The sequence below is a fragment of the Leucoraja erinacea genome, chromosome 1 (assembly GCF_028641065.1).
Source record: "Leucoraja erinacea ecotype New England chromosome 1, Leri_hhj_1, whole genome shotgun sequence".
Classification (NCBI taxonomy): Eukaryota; Metazoa; Chordata; class Chondrichthyes; order Rajiformes; family Rajidae; genus Leucoraja; species Leucoraja erinaceus.
The window spans coordinates 7494466-7518882 of NC_073377.1; the positions used below are offsets into that span (position 1 = coordinate 7494466).

At 44.6% G+C, this 24417-nt stretch overlaps 1 protein-coding gene across 6 annotated transcripts in view; it reads left to right on the plus strand.

Moving 5' to 3' along the window:
* LOC129703520 (receptor-type tyrosine-protein phosphatase alpha-like) overlaps positions 1–24417 on the plus strand; it is a 240343-nt gene that overhangs the window by 56328 nt on the left and 159598 nt on the right. Inside the window, exons 1-2 of one of the 6 annotated variants that reach the window (XM_055646178.1) lie at positions 20816–21477; positions 22729–22876. The gene's annotated coding sequence lies outside the window, so the exon portion shown is untranslated. Of the gene's footprint in view, positions 1–20814; positions 21478–22728; positions 22877–24417 lie in introns of those variants that run through there. The other 5 variants (XM_055646099.1, XM_055646254.1, XM_055646339.1 and 2 more) reach the window with 5 other exon arrangements.

Sequence of the window (24417 nt, forward strand, 5' to 3'; positions counted from 1 at the left end):
AAAATTTTGGAATTAAATCTTTGACATCTTTACAAAATTATTTAAAATAAAACTGAAACCGAACGCAGAATTAATTATTTTTGGAACAATGGAAGCCAGCTTGGAGCTGACTTCGTTCCAAAAGAGCTTTACGGCTTAATAACGGCAAAAAAACTTATACTTAAATTTTGGAAAAACGCTCCCTCACCAACGATAAAAACGTGGATTTCAAATATGTCCAAAATGTTACACCTGGAAGACATGAGACTCCTCGTAGCAGGCAAAGCAGACCATTTCCAAAATATTTGGTCTCCATTTATCGACTTATTACAAGTATAGGGTGCAACATAACTTTGAAAATAAATGGTTTCAGGACCTGGTGAGGGGTGTACAAAGATACAAAGTAGGTACAGTATATCCCTTTTATCTTATTTTACTTTTTTATATCTTTTGTTCTCTATTTTTCTCTATTCTTTTTTTTCTTTTCTCTTTGATTCTTTTTTTTAATCTCTTCTTCAGGTTTTACGTTTCTACGGGTCTCTCTCGATCACTCTTTCACGCACTTACTATCCTATCTAACTCTCTCTACTTTCCTTTTTTTAAGGTATTAAATAAGAAGAAGTACAGGAATTTTATGACAAAAAAATAAATAAAAAGAAAAAAGAAAAAGAAAGAAAGTTAGATCTAGGGCTAAAGGAATCAAGGCACATGGGGAAAAAGCAGGAATGGGGTACTGATTTTAGATGATCAGCCATAATCATATTGAAGGGCCAAATGGCCTACTCCTGCACCTATTTTTCTAAAAATAAGGTTGTGTGACATAATGACTATCAGACATCATTGGCTGAAAAGCCTGTTTCTGTGCAGTTCTGTTTTGTGCTGTAATCCAAGCGACATTCTAGCAAACCTCTTCTGCATCCTCTTTAATGTCACCACACATTTTTCAGATGCATTGACAAGAACTGCAAACAATACTCCAAATGTAACCTAACCAAAGTCATATACAGCTGCAACATGACTTCCCAACTTTTAAACTCCATGTCCCATGATTAAGGCAAGTTAATGAAATCCCTGCTTTACCACCCTATCTACTTGTATTGCTACATTCAGGGAGCTATGTGTTTGCACAGATATTCACACAATTATAACCATGAACTAATTATAATAAAGACTGCAGATACTAGGAACAAAACGCTGGTGGAACTCAGCAGCTCAGGCGGCATTTGTAGATGGAATGTGCACGCAACGTTTTGGGTTAGGACCTTTCTTCAGACCAATCATGACTTATTGTTCAGGTGAAAGGCAAAACGTAGAGGCCTGCATATCTTCACCGAAAAGTACATTATTTGGGATAGAGAAGAGGACAGATGATATAAGCTGTAAAATTGTCTGCATTCTTCCTTGTTCAACGTTGGTCAGACCGGAAATTCTGAAGGAGGGTTCGAACCCGAAACGTCACCTTTTATTTTCCTCCAGAGATGCTGCCTGACCCATTGAGTTACTCCAGCACTTTGTGTCTATCTTTGCAAATTCAAAAGGGTGGGATTTAATCTCTTAATATTAATATTTCAGCCATTTTGAAATATTCAGGGGCTATGGGAAGAAGGCAGGAGAAGGGGTTAAGCGAGAGAGATAGATCAGCCATGATTGAATTGCGGAGTAGACTTGAAGGGCCGAATGTCTTAATTCTGCTCCTATCACTTATGATCTTATGACCATTCTCTTTGTCAGCACTGGGAAAAGTAAAACAAAAAACAAACTTGTTTTATTTCTCTTTCACACTTCTGATAAAGTGTCCGTGATTTATGTCTCATTTTACAGGTGATGTCTAATCTACTGAATGTTTCCGGCAAATTCTTATTTTTTTCATATGTTTACAATTTGCAGGTTTTCTTAGTTCAGAGAATCTCTTGTCTAGATACAGTACATTTTATTTCCATGCCAGACACCAAACTCCAGAAATGGACACTGCATTGCACATTCGATAAATGGAAGCGATTTATCAGGTATACAAAGGAAAGGGTTCAATTATGATTGCAAAACATTTCTACTGACTGATGAATCTTTGCCCAATGACGTCAAAATGGTGGAGTATTGGTTAGACCATGAGATCCTCAAGTCCATGTGCAGGACCATGAGCTCATGGAAACCTACCAGAAACAGAGCATTATCTCACAAACTACCCTTCTGCCTGTCCCGTCAGACCGCCACTGCATCACCTGTGATCAAGTTTGCAGACCTAAATTGTCCACATCAGTCACCACAAAACCCACTAGCTAAACAGTTATATTCATTCAAGGTACATGGGATTTGCAGGCTGAGCCAGCATTTAATTGCCCATTGCTAGTTTCCCTTGAGAAGGTGCTGGTGTGCTGCCTTCTTGTAATTACAGTGACATAGCAAATTCTCAATTCCAAGGATCAATCGAAGATGGTGCCAATACTGAACATACAATGACAACTACAAATAAACATTTTAAAATTTACAACTTAACAACAATAGGAATATAGTTTGCCCTTAACCCACAATGTTTGAGCCGAACATGATGCCAAGATAAACCAATCTCATCTGCCTGCACATGATCCATATACCCACTATTCCCTGCACTTCCACGTGCCTATCTGAAAGATTCTTAAACTGCGGTATATCCTTAAACTGTGATCCCTTGTCCTGGACTTCCCCAACATCGGGAACAATCTTCCTGCATCTAGCCTGTCCAACCTCTTAAGAATTTTGTAAGTTTCAATAAGATCCTCCCTCAATCTTATAAATTATAGCGAGTACAAGCCGAGTCTATCCAGTCTTTCTTCATATTAAAGTCCAGACATCCCAGGAATCAGTCTGGTGAACCTTCTCTGTATTTCCTCTATGGCAAGAATGTCCTTCCTCAGAATAGGAGACCAAAACTGTACGTAATACTCCAGGTGTGGTCTCACCAAGACCCTGTACAACTGCAGTAGAACCTTCCTGCTCCTATACTCAAATTCTTTTGCTATGAATGCTAACATATCATTCACTTTCTTCACTGCCTGCTGCACCTGCATGCCTACTTTCAATGACTGGTGTACCATGACACTCAGGCCTCATTGCATCTCCCCTTTTCCTAATTGGCCACCATTCAGATAATAGCCTACTTTCCTGCTTTTGCCACCAAAGTGGATAACCTCACATTTATCCACATTATACTCCATCTGCCATGCATTTGCCCACTCACCCAGCCTATCAAAGACACCTTGCAGCCCCCTAGCATCTTCCTCACAGCTAACACTGCCCCCCAGCTTCGTGTCATTCGCAAACTTGGAGATGTTGCATTCAATTCTCTCGTCCAAATCATTAATATATATTGTAAATCGCTGGGGTCCCAGCACTGAGCCTTGCGGTACCCCACTAGTCACTGCCTGCCATTCTGAAAAGGACCCGTTTACTCCTACACTTTGCTTCCTGTCTGCCAGATAGTTCTCTATCCACATCAATACTGACCCCCCAATACCATGTGCGCTTTAAGTTTGTATACTAATCTCTTGTGTGGGACCTTGTCGAAAGCCTTCTGAAAGTCCAGATATAACACATCCACTGGTTCTCCCTTATCCACTCTACTAGTTACATCCTTGAAAAATTCTATAAGATTCATCAGACATGATTTACCTTTCATAAATCCATACTGACTTTACTTGACGAATCTTCTGGAATTTTTTGAGGATGTACCAAATAAATTGGACAAAGGAGAGCCAGTGGATGTAGTGTACCTGGACTTTCAGAAAGCCTTTGATATGGTCCCACATAGGAGATTAATGGGCAAAACTAGGGCACATGGTATTAGAGGCAGGAAAGTAACATGGATAGAAAATTGGTTGGTTGTCAGGAAACAAAGAGTAGGGATTAACACATCCCTTTCAGAATGGTAGGCAGTGACTAATGGGGTGCCGTAAGACCCAACTCTAACCAAAATTAAGCCAATGGAACATATGCTGTACTTAACTGTTAATGAATACATTGTACAACCAGTTTTCATTTCTGTAAATGACTTTCCTATCTTGAAAAATTCATTAACATTTTTGAGGAAATTTGCCAAAGTCGGATTTCCGTTAAGTCCGGTATTCCGTATCTGGGGAGACCCTGTGTATCTTTAACCTAACAAAACATCGCAAGGCACATCACAGGAGCTTTAGCACCCTTGACACTGGCCCACGTGAGGTGATGTTGGAGTAGACCATCAAGACCTTGACCAAATAAAGGAGAAGAAAGAGAGAGAAGTGGAGAAATTTTGCAAGTGAATTCCGTACCTTAGGGACTTGGAGTTTGAAGAACCAACCAGCAATGTTGGAGTGATTAAATTCAGTTATGTCCAAGAGGCCAGAAATGCAGATATCTTGAGAGGTTGTGAGGTAGCAACAGCTAACAGGGACATGGAGTTGCAATGCCTCAGAGAGAATTGATTTAAAAAAATGTAATTTAAAACTTCAGCATTGTTTAACTGGAGCAAAGTCAACAAAACATGATGGTGGTGAGGGACCTTATGTGAGATACAAGGGTCATAAATTCTGGATGATGCTCTGAGTCATTTGAATTATTATTTTGTGTGCAATATGTGAGTCACTTATCGAGCATTTGAATTTAATAGAACAATTTTTTAACAGTCAACTTTATGATTCATAACATATTAATCAAAACATTTTTTGTCATGACTTGTTCAGAGAAATCACAGTGAATACTTTAGACTAGTATACACAGTGCCCTCCATAATGTTTGGGACAAAGACCCATCATTTATTTATTTGCCTCTGTACTCCAAAATTTGAGATTTGTAATAGAAAAAATCACATGTGGTTAGAGTGCACATTGTCAGATGTTATTAAAGGCTATTTTTATACATTTTGGTTTCACCTAGTTTATACGGAGTTTCCCACCCACCCCTCATTTCAGGGCACCATAATGTTTGGGGCACATGGTTTCACAGGTGTTTGTAATTGCTCAGGTGTGTTTAATTGCCTCCTTAACGCAGTATGGAAATACTTCACCCTCATACAAAAATCAGTACAGGAGCACCTCAAGGCTGCGTGCTCAGCCTCCTGCTCTACTCACTCTATACTCCTGACTGTGACTCCCCCTTTCCCCATTTCCCCCCACACACCCCCATACCCCACACCCCCACATCCCCCCACCCCCACACCCCGCATCCCCACACCCCCCCCTTCCCCCACAACTCCCTTCCCCCACCCCCGCCTTCCCCCCCTCCTCCCCACACACCCCCTCCCCACCCACCCCGCATTCCCCACACCCCCCCCTACATCCCCCCTCCCCACACACACCCATCCCTACACCCCCCTCCCCCACACATACCCCTCGCTACACCCCCCTCCCCCACACCCTCCCCTTCCCCACACATCCCCTCCACACACCCCATCCCCCTCCCACACCTCCGCAACCCCCGCACACGCCCCCCTCCCCCACACGCCCCTTCCTCCACCGCCCCCCCCCCCCCCCCCTCTACACTCTAGCAATGTTACAACATTTTGAAATTTTTTAAATCATGTCTGTAATTTATCCCATCAGATAAAGCATAAAATAAGTTTAATTTGACACCTAATTCACTTTCATATCTTCAGTATTGAAAAAGTTATGGCCATTTTCATCCTCGGAAATTAACATCTTGTTCCCTATTGCTTTTCCATTGACTTAACACAAAAACTGTGATCGAGGTCGGTCAAAAGCACATAACTTTCTTAAAAATGATGAGAACTGAATGAAATTTTCAGTTATTATAAATTGAAGCATTCTAAAACAAATATAAAACATCTTACTTGGATGACCTGAAATTATTGCATATAATTAGTTAATTACCTATTTGTAGCTAATTACAAAATTGACCGTTGCAACGGAAATAGTAATAAACACCCAGACTGCCTTGAAAATTCAAAAATGTGAATTCTCAAGATCAGAACTTTAATATTATTGTATTGTATGCTGTAAGTCCGTAACAGATAGGTAAATAAATTACAATTTCTAGCAATAGACCAAGTCTTTATGGAGAAGATCAGTTGCTAGCTGGTACATTGGCATATCATAATCAGTAGCATCATCATACTGCTCAGATTGTAACCAATAAGAAACTCTGTACACCTTGTTTTTCCTCAACTTTTCAATTTTGGCATTGTAAACTACACGTTTTTGTTCTTCAACCCATGTATGACATGCCTTTCTGCCCACTACTTTCCCATTAAGAATGTCCTGTAGATTCCATTTCTTAAGATATATAGCCTAAGTATCCAAATAACAAACTAATCCCATTCACACAATAATTCACAATATAACATGATTTTTAAATCTCACTGTCATGAATTTATATGCCAAATGGAAGGAATTTAATGTTTAATCTAGAAACATCCACTCAACAATCCACTCAAGAAGGCTCATCAGCGTCTCTTCTTCCTGAGGAGACTGAAGAAGGTCCATCTGTCTCCTCAGATCCTGGTCTACTTCTACCGCTGCACCATCGAGAGCATCCTTACCAACTGCATCACAGTATGGTATGGCAACTGCTCTGTCTCCGACCGGAAGGCATTGCAGAGGGTGGTGAAAATTGCCCAACGCATCACCGGTTCCTCGCTCCCCTCCATTGAGTCTGTCCAAAGCAAGCGCTGTCTGCGGAGGGCGCTCAGCATCTCCAAGGACTGCTCTCACCCCAACCATGGACTGTTTACCCTCCTACCATCCGGGAGGCGCTACAGGTCTCTCCGTTGCCGAACCAGCAGGTCGAGGAACAGCTTCTTTCCGGCGGCTGTCACTCTACTCAACAACGTACCTCGGTGACTGCCAATCACCACCCCCCCCCCCCCCCCCCCCCCCGGACACTTGTTATTATTTATTCAAATCGTTTGCTATGTCGCTCATCCAGGGAGATGCTAAATGCATTTCGTTGTCTCTGTACTGTACACTGACAATGACAATTAAAATTGAATCTGAATCTGAATCTGATATAATGAAAATTATATATATTTTTTGCACAATATCCCTGTTGTGGACATTTCTAGTATCTCATATTCCAGTGAGATTTCATTTACACAAGCTGCCATGAACATTCCGACAATCGAAAATTACATCACAATGGGATCTCAGCCAGTAAGGAGACATTGAGATTTGTCCCCCCCCTCCCCTGCACGTGGGAAGGATTGATTGGCTCAAGGGAGCTCCGACGCCGACCCAAAAGTTGAGTCCAGTCATTGGCTGCGGGAAGCGCCGATGGCCCCGCAGCCAATCTACATTCGGGGAACAGGTTTGAGTTGGGGGAACGGGTTGAGTTGGGGAATGGGTGAGTGGTGGAAACGGGTTGTGTTGGGGAAACAGGTGAGTGGTGGAATATGGTGTTGGGGAAACGGAGCCCAATGGGTCAGGGGGGTAGGGAGGGGAGAGGGGTTATGAAGGGCGGGAGGGAGTGACTGAGGGGAAAGGAGAGGGAGGGAGAGGCGAAGGAGGGGGTGGAGAAGGGGAGGAGGTGAGGGGAGAGAAGGGGAGGGGAAGGGAGTGTTGGGGGATGAGAGGAAATGAGCCGCGCCTGCACAGTTGGGGTGAGCGGTGGAATATTGAGTTGGGTGAATGGATTACATTAGGGGAACGGGTGATGGGGTGATTGGCTCCGGGGAGGCGCCTGTCTCCGAAGTGAGCACCAACGCCGCGTTCGGGGACCAGACCTCCCACGTGATGCCTTACCCCCCCCCCCCCCCCCCCACACGCTGTGGACGGGGCCCAACGGTCTAGCTTGGTCCAGTATACTATTAAAAGTCTTGTGTGTGTGTGTGTGTGTGTGTGTGTGTGTGTGTGTGTGTGTGTGTGTGTGTGTGTGTGTGTGTGTGTGTGTGTGTGTGTGTGTGTGTGTGTGTGTGTGTGTGTGTGTGTGTGTGTGTGTGTGTGTGTGTGTGTGTGTGTGTATTTTGCCAAAATGGTACACAGTAGCGCTAAAATATTTGCAGAACCATACTCGGCTTTTTCCCATCGTTGATCTAATCAAGTTTCCTTCAGATGCTGTATTTCACGTTTTTGATATTTAAAGGTTTAAAAAAGCCAACCTTGAGATTAATAACCGATTGTGAAAGTGAAACTTTTCTAGCAGCTTCCAGTGATGTCACAATGGCATCTCACAGTCTTCCAATCACAATGGGATCTCATTTACATACGGTGATGTGAACATTCCGCCAGACAAAAAATGACATCACAATGGGATCTCAGCTGCCACCCCCCACAGTCCACACTCCACAGCCCACACTCCACAGCCCACACTCCACAGCCCACTTCCCACAGCCCACTTCCCACAGCCCACTCCCCACAGAATGTTGGCGCTGCCCCTCTCTGGCATTGGTGGCTCAATCTTTGAGCAGCAGCATCACCATTAGCAGAATCACGTGGGAAGGATTTATTGGCTCCACGGAGTGCCAACACCAACTCAAAAGTCGCGTCCATTCATTGACTCTGGGAAGCGCCGACTGTTCCTCCCCCCCCACATGGGAAGGATTGATTGGCTCCAGGGAGCAACGACAGGTTGGGTTGGGGGACCAGGCCTCCAGTGGGGGCTATGAGTGAGTGGTGGAATATTGCGTTGGGGGAACAGGTGAGTGGTGGAAACGGGTTGCGTTGGGGGAATGGATGAATTGTGGATTATTGCATTGGGGATGGGGCCCAACGATTCCCACTTGGTCTAGTACATAACTAAAAGTCTCATCTTGTATGTATGTATGTTCCTGAAATACAGCCAAAACAGTCCACGATATCGCAATCATTTTAGGGGTTCCTTACTCACCATTCACCTGGTGTGTGCAGTGGCAAGTTTTGCTCGATTTTACAAAGTATTTCCCTTTATAAACTTTAATTTACTTTATACCGTGGCACTGTGCTCCCACTTGCCGGGCCCGTCAGCCACGCCTGCTCAGTTGGGGGAGGGTTTCCAAGCCCGGTATCCACGCGTGCGCTGTTGGGGGAGGCATCATAATGGGGACCCAACGGGTCCATGGGTCATCTAGTAATAAAGAAAAATCCCCAAACAGCTGTCCGACAGATCAGAAACACTCTTCACAACTAAGGTGTGGATTTATCAATGCTCACTGTTTGCAGAAGACTTCATGAACACAAATACAGAGGCGACATTGCAAGTTGCAAACCACTGGTTCGCCGCAAAAATTGGATGGCCAGGTTACAGTTTGCCAAGAAGTACTTAAAACAGCAGCCACAGTTGTGGTAAAAGGTCTTGTGAACAGATGAGACAAAGATTAACTTATATTGGAGTGATGGCAAGAGCAAAGTATAGAGGAGAGAAGGAACTGCCCCAAGATCCAAAGCATACCACCTCATCTGTGAAACATGGTGGTGGGAGTGTTATGGCCTGGGCATGTATGGCTGCAAAAGGTACTGGCTCACTTATCTTCATTGATGATACAACTGCTGATACAGTATAATGAATTCTGCATAATGAATTCTGAAGTTTATAGACACATCTTGTGTCTGTACACATACTGTGGGCAGGTGCTATAGACCTCCAGGGGAAGGTAGACGCTCCCGCCCACATGAGTCTCGGGCAGATGGGGCTCGTCAGCCTGGGAAGGCAGTCCATCTAGGAGAGGGAAAACCTCCATTTAAAACCTCCACTGCCTTGTGGCCATATCCAGTCATGGAAAAGGCTCCAGGAGTAAACTTCAAGAAAATCCAGAGTCGGAGCCCCTTAGGCAGTTTGTCGTTGTCTACAACCTCGCTCTAGCAGCTCCTGTGACGGCGCTGGTGCCAAACCGTAACGACCTTGCTGTTCCCTCCGATCAGCGACGTAGAGAGGGGGGACGTGCTGCATGGGCAACAGCCTGTCCTCCATATGACATCGCCCAGGCTTGCATCCGACCAGGATGCATCACCCATGGTCAGTCATGACCGAGGGGGGCCTACTATTATAGACATATCCTATCTGCTCAAGTTCAAACAAATGCCTCAAAACTCATTGGCCAGCAGTTCATTCTATAGCAAGACAATGATTCCAAACAGGAGGTAGACAAAAATGCTGGAGAAACTCAGCGGGTGCAGCAGCATCTATGGAGCGAAGGAAATATGCAACGTTTCGGGCCGAACATACTGCTAAAGCAAGAAAGGAGTTTTTTCAAAGCTAAAAGAATGTCAATTCTTGAGTGGCCAAGTCAATCACCCAATATGAACCCAATTGAGCATGCCTTTTATATGCTGAAGAGAAAACTGAAGAGGACTAGCCCCCAAAACAAGCATAAGCTAAAGATGGCTGCAATGCAGGTCTGGCAGAGCATCACCAGAGAAGACACCCAGCAACTGGTAATGTCCATGAATCACAGACTTCAAGCAGTCATTGCATGCAAAGGATATGCAACAAAATACTAAACATGACTACTTTCATTTACATGACTTTGCTGTGTCGCAAACATTATGGTGCCCTGATATGAGAGGGACTATGTATAAACACTGCTGAAATTTCTATATGGTGAAACTAAAATGTATAAAAATGGCCATTATTAAAATCTCAAAGGGCCGAATGGCCTACTCCTGCACTTATTGTCTATTACACTTTAACCACATGTCATTTTTTTTCTATTACAAATCTCAAATTGTGGTGTACAGAAGCAAATAAATAAATGATGGGTCTTTGTCCCAAACATTATGGAGGGCACTGTAGTATCCTTTGGACAAACTGCATTTGATAAAAAGGTAACTGCAATCAAGTTGCTTTATCTTTCCAATTGGTTTTTGGTTGTTATTCGTATATACATAATCTGCCAGCCTAGCGTTCAAACAGTGAACACTAATAATTAGCTGGGCCATTGCTACAGAACTGTGTAAACTTTTAGTCACCAAGTTCTAAGGAGCATATAGAAAGATTTATTACAAGAAATGTGGAAGAGATTAGTGCTAAAGTTTCAAGAATTATAGTTATGGGGAGAGACTAGGATTGTTTTTAATTCAGAGCAAAGTCGACAGAGTGAAAATTTAAATGATATGTAAAGTTAGGATAAGGTGGACTGGGTAAATAGGGAAATAGGTCATTTCTTTCAGAGACTTCAGTAAATAGGCTTGGATCTAAAGTTATTGGAAGCAGGATTAGGAGGGGAATTGAGGAAAATAAAATCACTCAATGGACTATGGAGGACAGGAACTCACTGCCTGAATGACTGCTGGAGGTAGAAGCTCTCTACTCATGTTAAAGGTATCTGGATGAGCACCTAAAGCCAAACAGGACTGGGACAAGAACTGGGTAGTGGTATTTATCTAATGCCCATTTTTGGTCATGGTCCCGCTATGAAGAATGGCCTCTAATGGGCCATATTCCCATGATTCATAATAGACATAAAAAATCATACCACCCCAGATTCAGATTTGTCTATTGTCATATAGGTGAAATTTTAAGAGTACAGAATATTTATGTCCCTGTTCGGATGAAAGGAAATAGTAAAAAGTGGAAAGAGCCATGGTTTTCAAGGGAAATTGGACATTTGGTTCGGAAAAAGACAGAGATCTACAATAATTACTAGACCAAGTGCAGACCCGTTGGGTCTGCTGCCCCAACGTGCGGTTGTGGGGGGGGGGGGGAAGCGGCATGCAGCATCACACACTAACTACCCCCCTCCCGCTCCCGCACTCACGCTAATAGAGGGGAGGAGGGGGGGAGAGAGGGGGGAGGGGAGGACGGAGGGGGGGGAGGAGGAGGGGGGGGGGGAGGGGGGGGGAGAGGGAGGGGGAGAGGGAGAGGGGGGAGAGGGGGAGAGAGGGAGAGAGAGGGCGGGAGGGGGGGGAGAGAGGGGGGAGAGAGAGAGAGGGGAGTGCTGGAGAGGGGTTGTGTGAGGGGAGGGGGGAGGGGGGTGGGGGGGAGGGGGGAAGGAGGGAGGTAGGGGGTGTGTGGAGGGAGGGGGTTTAGGGGAGGGACGATGGGGGAGGGGGGGGGAGGGGGTAGGAGGAGGGGGGGAGGGGAGGGGGGGGGTAGGGTAGAGGGGGGGGAGGAGGGGGGTGTGGGGGAGAGAGAGTGCCTTTTTACTTCAACCCAAACCCAAACAACCATTTGCAGGCAGTGCTTTTTTACCTCTAACCATATTTTCATTTTCAAACCAAATTAAGGGTACTCACAGTGCTGTAGACATTTGTCAGTGTCATTCAAAGCTCTGATTGAGGCACACCACTTGCAGAGACTGATTGAGGCACACCACTTGCAGAGACTGATTGAGGCACACCACTTCCTGGTTTTATATTCCCTCCCTCTCCCTCCAGCGGGGGCAGCAGAGAGAATGGGGAATGTTGTAAAAACATTAATATCTCTGTCAATTTTCATCAACGGGAAAAATCCTCGGCACACACGCGGCGGAGGGGGGCTCTGAGCGAGGTGGCCAAAAATGACGGCCGTAGGTGGCGGCGTACTCTCGGAAACCGCAGCACAGAAAGCCAAAACCGGTCAAGAACAGAGTTTTAGTAATATAGATAGGCAGCATGGAGTAAATGAGGTGCTTGAGGAGTATAAAGAATGTAAAAAGAATCTTAAGAAAGAAATTAGAAAAGCTAAAAGAAGATATGAGGTTGATTTGGCAAGTAAGGTGAAAGTAAATCCAAAGGGTTTCTACAGCTATATTAATAGAAAAAGGATTACGAGGGATAAAATTGGTCCATTAGAGAGTCAGAGTGGACAGCTATCTGCAGAGCCAAAAGAGATGGGGGAGATATTGAACAATTTCTTTTCTTCGGTATTCACCAAGGAGAAGGATATTGAATTATGTGAGGTCAGGGAAACAAGTAGAGTAGCTATGGAAACTATGAGAATCAAAGAAGAGGAAGTACTGACACTTTTGAGAAATATAAAAGTGGATAAGTCTCCAGGTCCGGACAGGATATTCCCTAGGACATTGAGGGAAGCTAGTGTAGAAATAGCAGGGGCTATGACAGAAATATTTCAAATGTCATTAGAAACGGGAATAGTGCCAGAGGATTGGCGTACTGCGCATATTGTTCCATTGTTTAAAAAGGATACTTAGAGATAATACATATATAAGCATCTGGATAAACAGGGTCTGATTAGAAACAGTGAACATGGATTTGTGCCTGGAAGGTCATGTTTGACTAATCTTCTTGAATTTTTTGAAGAGGTTACTCGGGAAATTGATGAGGGTAAAGCAGTGGATGTTGTATATATGGACTTCAGTAAGGCCTTTGACAAGGTTCCTCACGGAAGGTTGGTTAAGAAGGTTCAATTGTTGGGTATTAATGGTGGAGTAGCAAGATGGATTCAACAGTGGCTGAATGGGAGATGCCAGAGAGTAATGGTGGATGGTTGTTTGTCAGGTTGGAGTCCAGTGACTAGTGGGGTGCCACAGGGGTCTGTGTTGGGTCCACTGTTGTTTGTCATGTACATCAATGATCTGGATGATGGTGTTGTAAATTGGATTAGTAAGTATGCAGATGATACTAAAATAGGTGGGGTTGTGGATAATGAAGTAGATTTTCAAAGTCTACAGAGAGATTTATGCCAGTTGGAAGAGTGGGCTGAAAGATGGCAGATGGAGTTTAATGCTGATAAGTGTGAGGTGCTACATCTTGGCAGGACAAAACAAAATAGGACGTACATGGTAAATGGCAGGGAATTGAAGAATGCAGGTGAACAGAGGGATCTGGGAATAACTGTGCACAGTTCCCTGAAAGTGGAATCTCATGTAGATAGGGTGGTAAAGAAAGCTTTTGGTGTGCTGGTCTTTATAAATCAGAGCATTGAGTATAGAAGTTGGGATGTAATGTTAAAATTGTACAAGACATTGGTGAGGCCAATTCTAGAGTATGGTGTACAATTTTGGTCGCCTAATTATAGAAAGGATGTCAACAAAATAATAATAATAATAATAATAATAATAATAATACATTTTATTTGTATAGCGCTTTTCAAGGACTCAAAGTCGCTTTGCATGGTTAGTCAAGAACAAAACAAAATAGAGCAGTAAGACAGAGAGGCAAAGGGGAGGGGGACATGGGACTAAGGGTATGCAGAGGTGAAGAGATGGGGCTTGAGGCGGGACTGGAAGATGGTGAGGGACTCAGAAGTTCGGATCAATTGTGGGAGGGAGTTCCAGAGCCTGGGAGCTGTCCTGGAGAAGTCTCCAAAGGTGCAGGTTGGATTTCAGAATGGAGAGGAGACCGGCAGAAATGGATCTGAGGGACCGTGAGGGTTGGTAGGGGGAGAGGAGGTCAGTGAGATAAGGGGGGGCCAAGTGGTTGAGGGCTTTGTAGGTGAGGACCAGGATTTTGTAGATGATCTGGTGGGAAATGGGAAGCCAATGAAGTTCTTTGAGGACTAGGGTGATGTGGTGCCTGGATATGGTGGTGGGTAATGAGTCAGGCGGCTGCATTCTGGACCAGTTGGAGTCGGTTGATGTTGCTGGAATTGATGCCAAAGGGGAGAGAGTTACAGTAGTCCAGTCGGGAGGAGATGAAGGCACGGATGAGTCTTTCAGCAGCGGGGGGTGTGAGAGAGGGTCTGATTTTGGCAATGTTGCGGAGGTGAAAAAATGATGTTTTGACAACATGGCGGAAATAGAGAGAGTACAGAGGAGATTTACTAGAATGTTGCCTGGGTTTCAGAAACTAAGTTACAGAGAAAGGTTGAACAAGTTAGGGCTTTATTCTTTGGAGCGCAGAAGGTTAAGGGGGGACTTGATAGAGGTCTTTAAAATGATGAGAGGGATAGACAGAGTTGACGTGGATAAGCTTTTCCCACTGAGAGTAGGGAAGATTCAAACAAGGGAACATGACCTGAGAATTAAGGGACGGAAGTTTAGGGGTAACATGAGGGGGAACTTCTTTACTCAGGAAGCTGTGTGGAATGAGCTTCCAGTGAAGGTGGTGGAGGCAGGTTCGTTTTTATCATTTAAAAATAAATTGGATAGTTATATGGACGGGAAAGGAATGGAGGGTTATGGTCTGAGCGCAGGTATATGGGACTAGGGAAGAATACGTGTTCGGCCCGGACTAGAAGGGTCGAGATGGCCAGTTTCCGTGCTGTAATTGTTATATGGTTATATGCCTGAAGCTCATAGAATAAACATAAAAGCAATAGTAGGTTAGTTTTACTGAAAATTGGAGAATTCAAAGTTTATGTTAGTTTGTAAGCTGCCTATGCGGAATATGAGGTGCTTTTTCTCCGTTTTGCTCACTCTGTAAATGGAGGCCATGGGCAGAAAAGTCAGTATTTTTAGTTTAGTTTTTTTATGTCACGTGTTCAGAGGTACAGAGAAAAGCTTGTATTTGCATGCCATCCAGCCAGAGAAAAGACTACACATGAATGGGAAGAGAAGTTAAAATGGTTAGCAACAGGGAGAACCTGCAGGCCTTGGTGGACTAAGCGCAAGTGGTTGGCAAAATGGTCATCCAGTCTACGCTTGGTCTCACTGACATAAAGAAGGCCACATTGGGAACACCAAATGCAGTAGATAAGGTTTGAGGAAGTGCATGTGAACCTCCGTCTTACTTGGAAGGACTTCTGGGGTCCCTGGATGGATGTGAGGGAGGAGGTATAGGGATAGGTGTTGCATCTCCTGTGATTGCAGGGGAAAGTACTTGGGGAACAGGTGGTTTGGGCAGGTAGGGATGAGTGAACTGAGGAGTTGAGGAGGGAGTGGTCTCTGCAGAAAGGGCTATGGATAGGAAGATGTGATTGGTGGTGGGATCACGTTGACGGTGGTGGAAGTGTTGGAGATTGAGATGTTAGATGGGGAGGCTGGTGGGGTGAAAGGTAAGGAGCAGGTGAACACTGGTCCATCTGGAGAAAGGGTAGTGAGTGCTGCACTATGGGAGACAAAGGAGACGTAGGTGAGGGATCCATCTACTGGGTGACAGCTGGGTGGGGGAAAACCATGTTTTGTTTTTTTTTAAGTACATCTTCTATACTATTACTAAAACTCTCATCTTGACCACTTCCGGTTTGCTTTAAAAAAAAAAAAATTGCACAAAAACGGTATCCTTTATCGCTAGGATTTCTTTGCCACCTTATTCGTCGTTCTGCTCTGCTCCAAGCGCACCAGGTTTTGTTCCGATCGGTGGAATTATACAAAAGTTATGAAGGTTCAAAAAATCGTGAGATCAGCAGATTGGTCTTCTCGCCTGTCAGTCACCATGAAGGTAACACCCCTTCCGGCACCCGCTGGAGAATAAAGTCCCGGAGGCGGGGCTGAGTCCACAAGTAATCCTGATTGAGCTCGCAAGAGTGGAGTCGGGAAAGCCGCTGTGTGGAATCGGGAAAGCCACTGTGTGGAGTCGGGAAAGCCGATGTGTGGAGTCGTGAAAGCCGATGTGTGGAGTCGGGAAAGCCGATGTGTGGAGTCGGGTAAGCCGCTGTGTGGAGTCAGGAGGTGCTGTGTGATGCCGGTGGCTGCTGAGTGGAATCCCACCACCCCCTCTCCCATACCATGGTGGAATATTGCATTGGGGAATGGGTTGCATTGGGGGACCAGGCCTCCCGTGTGACTGGGACCCAACTGGTCCCACTTAGTCTAGTCTTAGAATAAAAAGCCATCTTGAGAGCAGCACTTTGCGTCAATCCTTTGGCCGACACCGAGGAGGGTCATCAAGAGCTACCCAGCGAGGGGCTGACGAGAATGAAGCAGGCCTGGCGGCAGACAGAAAATAGACCGTTCGGTGAACTTTTGTAACTTTGTCTGCACCAGAAATGTGGCAACACATGTGTAATGCCTAGTTGAGGTGTGCTGTATGATTTTACCAGGTTGTATGTAAACCAAAGCATTTCAGTGCATCCAGGTACATGTGACAATGTATCATTGAATTAAGTCGTTTCTGAGCTTCCTTCATTCCATGCTATACTACACTTTTTATTGGTGCCTCGCTTTTCAATCTCAAGTTAAAGTTCACATTTATTATCACATGCACCAATTAAGGTACAGTGATATTTGAGTTGCCATACAAGTAAAATGAACACAATACATAATAGAATTCAACATAAACATCCACCACAGTGGAATCGGCATTCTTTACTGTGATGGAAGGCAATAAAGTTCAGTCATCTTCCTCCTTTGTTCACCCGTGGTCAGGGCCTTGAACCCTCTGCAGTTGCCGCTACAGATGTTCAGGCCCTCTCGTCAGGATGATTGAAACTCCGACGTCGGGACAGATCGAACACACTCCATGGTTTGGAGTTCCCGAATTCGCCGTTTCTCACCGGAGACCGCGGCTTCACGATATTAAAGTCGGAGCTCCAACACTGGCGATCCTCGGCAAAGAATGTCAGCTCCGCGATGTTAAAGTCTGTGCTGCACCCGCGGTTAGAAGCTCCGCAGACCGCTGTTCCATGATGTTAAAGTCAACAGGCACCCGCGGTCGGAGCTCCAGCACCTGTGATCCTCGGCAAAGGATGCATCGCCCGCTCCGCGATGAGAAGTCCACACCGCGCCTGCTGCTTGGAGTTCTGGGCCGGTCTCCGATCAGGAAAGGCCGCACCAGGCCGCATGGGGGGGGGGGGGGGGGGGGGGGGCGAAGATGCGACACGGAAAAAAGTCGCATCTCCGTCGAGGTAAGTGACCGAAAATGGTATGCCCTTATTCCACCCCTCCCCCCCCCCCCACATATCAGACATACCGAGAACCATTAAAACATACATTTAGACACACTAAAAATAACAAAAAAGTCGAAAAAAACACAAGAGCTGCTGGCGAGGCTGCCGCTCGCGGCACCAGCTGGTGGAATCTCTGTCCATACACTGCCAGGAACAGTACTGAGAGATAATCAGACTGGCTAGCATGTGAGCGAGGAATGGAATGGTCAACATGCTTGATGATTGTGTGGCTCTCCCGATGTGTTGTACGTAAAATAATTCAACACAGGAACAGATCTTTAGGCCCACAATGTCTGTGCCGAATATCTGTGCTTATAACTAATGGCCTGTAATCCAGGCACTGCCCTGGTAAATCTCTTTTGCACCCGCTCTGAAGTTTCTATATTCTTGTTGAAATGTGGCAATCAGAACTGCACACTCTACTCCAAATGTGGTCAAACCAAAGTTTTATAAAGCTGCAACATAATCTCCTGACTCTTATACTCAATATACAGCAGATTGCCTGGTCACTTCTCTAATTTTACCATTTTGATTAATTCGGATTATGGATACAGAAAATCAGGAGAAAATAATTACTTTCAAAATTAACCAGGAAACGGGATGCAAGCAGAAGCCTCCACGTGGCGCATCCCAGGCAATTCTGACAGAAACTGTACCACAGTGACTGACTGAAGTAGCCAATTCTGCACCCACCGACCGTCAACTGACTGACCGGAAAGACATGATATGGAAGATGGCCGGACACAAGGAGGAAGAAGAACCAGGAAACACTCTTAGAATATTTTGTGAATATTATGACAAGATAGCATAGAACTTGTTGCATGGATATTTCAATTAAAAATTAGGATATGAAAATACTGACATTAGTGAGTCAAAAAATATTACGAAATGTAAGATGGGTTATACATGTACAGAAATGTTCAATACATTATATAAAACAGTATAGGAATATATTCCCATAAAAGTGTAAATGTTTTAGTGCATAATAGATTGGAAAGTTTATTTACAGCTTGCCAGGAGTTGACGGGTGTACATGATTTACATTTTGCATTTGCCTCCTTTGTCTGAAATCGCCAAGGCTATAATCGATTACTTATTGCTTCAGACATTCAGAATTTATTTGCATTCACCCATGACCTTCATGGAATAAAGGAAGTTTAAGGCACAAATGAAGGTCATGCCATCAATCTTATTCACAAACTTAGTGGGGAAGTCATAACATTTGTCATCGTATTTTTAAATTATCTTAATAGTTTTGCATTGCTATCGGTTCTTTCCTTTCTTTCAAAAGCCATTACTTTGACCTGGTAATTAATTGATTTTCATAATTTATCACCCATTTCTGATCAGATGTCTAGATAAATGCAAAACCCTCTAGGATATTTGATTTAGAAAAACGTTACAATATAACATCAGCTGTTACTCCTGACAGGAATATAAACAAAGCAGAAAGTATGACTTAAAACGGAACAATGTAATGAATGTATGCCTTTGTCTGGATATGCCATGTTTTCTAACCTCACTTCACAAGAAGCCTGGACTTGGTGTTAACTCCGTATTGTGCAATGTGCAGAAAGGAATTGAAGATGCTGGTTTAAACCGAAGATAGACACAAAAAGCTGGAGTAACTCAGCGAGACAGGCAGCATCTGGAAAGAAGGAATGAGTGACGGTTCAGATTGAGACCCTCCTTCAGACTGGCTAGGGATAAGGGAAACGAGAGATATAGACGATGATGTACACAAAAAGCTGGAGTAATCATCGTCTATATCTCGTTTCCCCTTTTGTGCAATGCTGTTTGAGATTTTAAAGCACTTCATATATTTATACTGCCAAGACAACATGGGTAAGAGGAACAATTGTTCTTCCCTAGAGTGAACTAGCTGTGATTTATAGCAAAGTTAAAACTTAATTTGTATAACCAGTATTTTATGATACTTTAAACAGAATCAAATTCTCAAACACTCATGGTGGGATCTTGCCGTGTTGCTGTGGATTATTTCTCCAAAATTTAAAACCTCAAAATGTGACTTAAACTTTATCAATTATCCACTACCTGCAGGCACCATGGAACCTTATGCTAACACGTGATTTGAATACATGGGACAACCACATGATCATACATACACTCATGCAGTTAGAATGGCTAAAGTCCTTTGCAGGAGGGCGAACTTCAGGTCCACTGCTCAAATAGTATTACATTTTAATGAACAGCTGACCAACATTTTTTGTTGTTAAAAATTCATTGCTTTCAAAGGAATTTCAAATCGTTCAATTTTTCTCCAAATTAAAAGTCTATTGATTAAAAAAAAACACTTAACTTCCAAATGCTTTGTATCTTCAAAAACATGCAGGGAAAATAGAGGCCAAGTAACAGAAGAGGAAACAGAGGTTAGATCGGAGACTCGGCAGATGGAAGAAACCAGGAAGTTGAGTCCCTCGGGATTGCTGTAATAAATAGGCAGTAGACATGGATAGAGGAAAAAAATATTGTTTATGTTTTATGATTCACCATTAAGAAACAATTTGGGGATCTCCTCTGTAATGCGCTACATCCATAGAACCAGTTGAGTTGTGTCTGTCTATTTGGTCTGTGATTCTGCAAATTACTCACCCTCCATCCATTGCCCAGAGGATTTAAGATACAGCTCTATTTTTTTAAAGGTAGGGAATCCATGAATCTCATTCATAGTACATAGACAATAGGTGCAGGAGTAGGTCCTTCGAGCCAGCACTGCCATTCAATGTGACCATAGCTGATCATCCACTATCAGTACCCCGTTCCTGCTTTCTCCCTATATCCCTTGATTACGCTACCCCAAGAGCTCATTCTAACTATCTTTTGAATGCATCCAGTGAATCGGCCTCCACTGCCTTTTGAGGCAGAGAATTCCACAGATTCACAACTCTTTTCCTCGTCTCCGTTCTAAATGGCCAACCCCTTATTATTAAACTGTGGCCCCAGGTTCTGGACTCCCCCAACATCGGGAACAAGTTTCCTGTCTCTAGCGTGTCCAAACCCCTTCATTATCTCGCAACTCTCTTGACTGGTAAAACGAATCTTCTCCTCGTCAATCCAGAAATGTTGCCAACTGCAACCCCCATGGGAGTCGAGTCGAGTCATCCCAATCCAGGAGTGGTGAAGGAAGGGACGAGACCCGTGCAGTAAATGGGAGAGTCCTGCGGGTGGCGTATGAATGGAAAGAAAGAGAGTGGAGTTTTATCCCCCCCCGCCCGTCGACCTTTTTTTATTCCCAGCCTTCTCTCTTTCTCCCTCTCCCTCCCTGTGCATTTGTTTTAACCAATTCATTCGTTCGAGTTATGTAACGAAGATGGCGGCGGGATAGTAGGAGCGGCGACGGCTGCGAGGTGGAGGTGGAGGAGAAACAGCGGGAAGGCGGCGGAGATCGCTGGCGAGGGAGAGAGAGAGAGAGAGAGAGAGCGCGCGCCGCGGCGGCGGTTGGGGGCTCGAGCAAACGAGCCGTTGGTGGACGAACGCACAGCGCGAGCGAGCGAGCGAGGGAGAGGAGAGGGAGACGGCGGGAGCGAGCGAGCGTGTGCGCGTGCTCTCCTGTGTGTGAGTGTGAGAGGGAGAGAGTGAGTGAGTGAGTGGGGGGCCGAGGCCGAGCCGAACTGAGGCAGTCGGGCGGCGGCCGGGCTGGGCTGCGGGGCCCCGGCTGAAGGCGAACGACGGAGGAGGAGGAGGAGGAGGGGAAGAAGGCACGAACGGAGACCGGCTCACACCGTTCTGGAAAGAGGAGGCACGGACGGCGACTGCGTCGGGAAGAGGAGAAATAAACAAATAAACGCAGTAGGCTTGCACCCCTCCCCACCTTTCCGAGGGAGCGAGAGACGAACCGGGAGAGAGAGAGAGAGACGGCGGATGCGGGATCGCTGGAATTCACCCTCCCTGGTGAGTTGGAAAATATTGAGGATATTTGTGTGTGTGTGTGTGTGTGGGGAGAGGATACGTTTCATTTTATATGTATTCTCGATCCTGGTGCAGTTTCTTTATAAAAATTATTGCCGTGCCAGGTTTTGATTTCAATTATACGCAGCTTCTGGTTGCGGAGGGTTTTTTTTTTTTTTTAATCCTCCCATTTAGAAAAATATATATAAATGGTTGCTGGAATTTGCTCTGTTTGTGTTGAAGATTATCCAGGTTTGTGTGGCCGGGCGTGGTGTGGATGAGAGGAGGAGTAGAGGGAGGAGGAGGAGGGGGGGACTCTTGCATCCTGACACGGTGCTGGGATGGCGGGGCGGATTCGGCCTGAGGGAGAAAGGGCCAGGTGGACTCCTGGGCAGCAACACCCCGTGGTTATCTCTGTGGAGACCACACCAAACACCTTTGCACTTCAAAGACTCCGTTTCTAATCATTTTATTTCCTCCCACCCCATATCTAACCACGTTTCTCTCTGACCCCCATTTCTAATCATGTTTCCCACCCACGTTTCCCTTCCCCCCCCCTTATTTCTTATTCTAACTATATCTCCCCCCCCATTTTTAACTATTACCCCCCCCTATTTCTAACCACATTCCTCTCCCTATTTTTAACTATATCCACCCCCCCCCCCAATTTCTACCCATCTTGTTTCTCTGTCCCCCTCCCCTCCTATAAGCCAGATAGTAAGTGAGAATCTGTTTTCATTTTTATTATTATTAATTGAAGTCTTACTTCACTTTTCCCATGACGAACTGGAATTAACGTTGTATTCGCTGGCCATGCAATCTACTCCCAACCCCGTCCCGTTCTCCTGCATAGTCTGGTTCTTGGAGCCCGATTCTCAAATGTCGTTTACTAAATGCGAGGAAGCTTCCTTTACAAATAAATCGCTTCCAGCGCCGTTTCACCTTCGAATCCGTTTCCGAAGCTGTGGTTGGCAGCCAAGCCGCACCGTGTGCAAGCAGTCATGTTCGGGTAACTTCGGAAACCCTCCCAGTCGAGAGATTTACTGGCTGTCGTGGTCAAGGTTTTATGATTCGGATGCATGGGTGCTCTGCTGCGTTGTAGAATGTATCCTAACTTATGTTAAACACAACTTTAAATGTTGGCCTTGACACTGGAACTGCTGTTCTCACTGCAGGGAGGCAAGTGGTGTAGTTCACTTTAGTATTTGTAACCTTGATTTGTTTGTCTTAGTTGCCTAAATCTTATATTTACAGGCTATGAATGCATCATTATGTTGCAGGACTGTGTTGCAATAACCCATTGAAGGAATCGTATGATATTGTCCAAACCATAACAGCAAAGTTTAAGTGATTTTATGTCCTGGTCCAAAATTGTGTTAACCATCGTGAAATTGCCATTTTAGTGAGTATTATATTATAATTTGTTTAGAATGAAAATATTAGTCTGATGGAAAATATTTGGAAAAGCCAATGACAATATTGGAAAAGCCAATGACAGTGGACGATTGACTTTTCCTCCCTTTGAAATACAACTTTATCCTGTCTGATGGTTCAAAGAACATACAAATTATATAAAAGATGAATCACACCCTTTTAAATAAAAGAGAACCATTTGTCAAATTATTGCAGGAGGCATAGATTAGCTTATTGGAAAGGGACTGACAATGTGTTGTCAAATGAAATTCTTGGCCATTTCCTGGTTCATAAGTTTTGTACAATTTTATTAGGACAACAATGTATGTGGTGATCTGAGGTAGGGTGGACATTTTTGATTTTGTTTTGAAAACTGGCTTTCTGGTAATAGTGATTAAGAGCAATTAAATTGAAATGGAATGTTGCAATCAATTGTATGATTTTATATTTACTGTTTTTGTAGTTTCCAGATAGTTGTGCTTGTAGTTTCACTGAAATCTGTTTATAGATTATTTTGTTTTGAAATTGCCATTGCAAGATGCAGAAGGTGGGTGAGTTGTATGGTGGGAATAGCAGTATTGACACTTTGTCGGATTAGAACATACATCAATAGAACTTTTGCTTGGGAGGGGAAAATTCTCCAGAGGTTTGGTCTGAAAAGTGCTTATTTAGAGATAAAGTTTGAGTTGACTGTTACGCATGAAAGGGTAGCAAAATAGGAAACCCTCTCAAACAATTGGGGAATTAAAATATTTAAATTAACAAGTTACATTTAATTCAATATTTAAATGGAATTAAATTAGATTTAAATTTGAACCAAAAAGCTACTAACCTTAATGATTGTGAAACTGTTCATCTAGTTCATTTTTGTAATTCATGGATGGAAATCTGTCATCCTTATGTGGCTTGTCATTTATTTGACTTCAGGCCCACATTGCAATAAGCGAGTTCGGTATTCCGAAAAACACATGGAGTCATGGGATTTGTCAAAGGTCACAAGCGATAAAAACTCTCGGCAGCTGTGCCGCAGCATTGTCACAGACCTGCGCCTCATCTGTAGCCAGGACCAAACCTGGGTCTCCGGTGTCGCAATCATTGCCGGACCGCCACTGGATCATCCCCGTTCCCTCCCGAGTGCCCGTCCGTCCTTTGGGGGAGGCCAGAGACGTTGGAAGTCAGATGGGAGCGGTGCTCCCAGGCCCACAGCCAGCGCAGAGAAGCAGCGGGACGCCAGCCCGGAGCCGTGGAGTTTGCGCTGCTTCTCCGTGCTGGCTGTAAGCCTGGTCTGTCGTTCCTGCAAGTCCAGGCAGGGCTGTAGTAAACCGGAGGGACAGGCAGAGGTGAGCTGGATTTAGCGCGGCTTCTCTGTGCTGGCTGTAAGTCTGGGCCGTCGTTCCTGTAAGTCCAGGCAGGGCTGGTAGGTTAACCCGGCGAGACAGGCAGAGTTGACCTGGATTTAGCGTTGCTTCTCTGCGCTGGCTGTGGGCCTGGGGGCGCCACTCCCGTCTGATTCCCGGCGTCTCTGGTCGC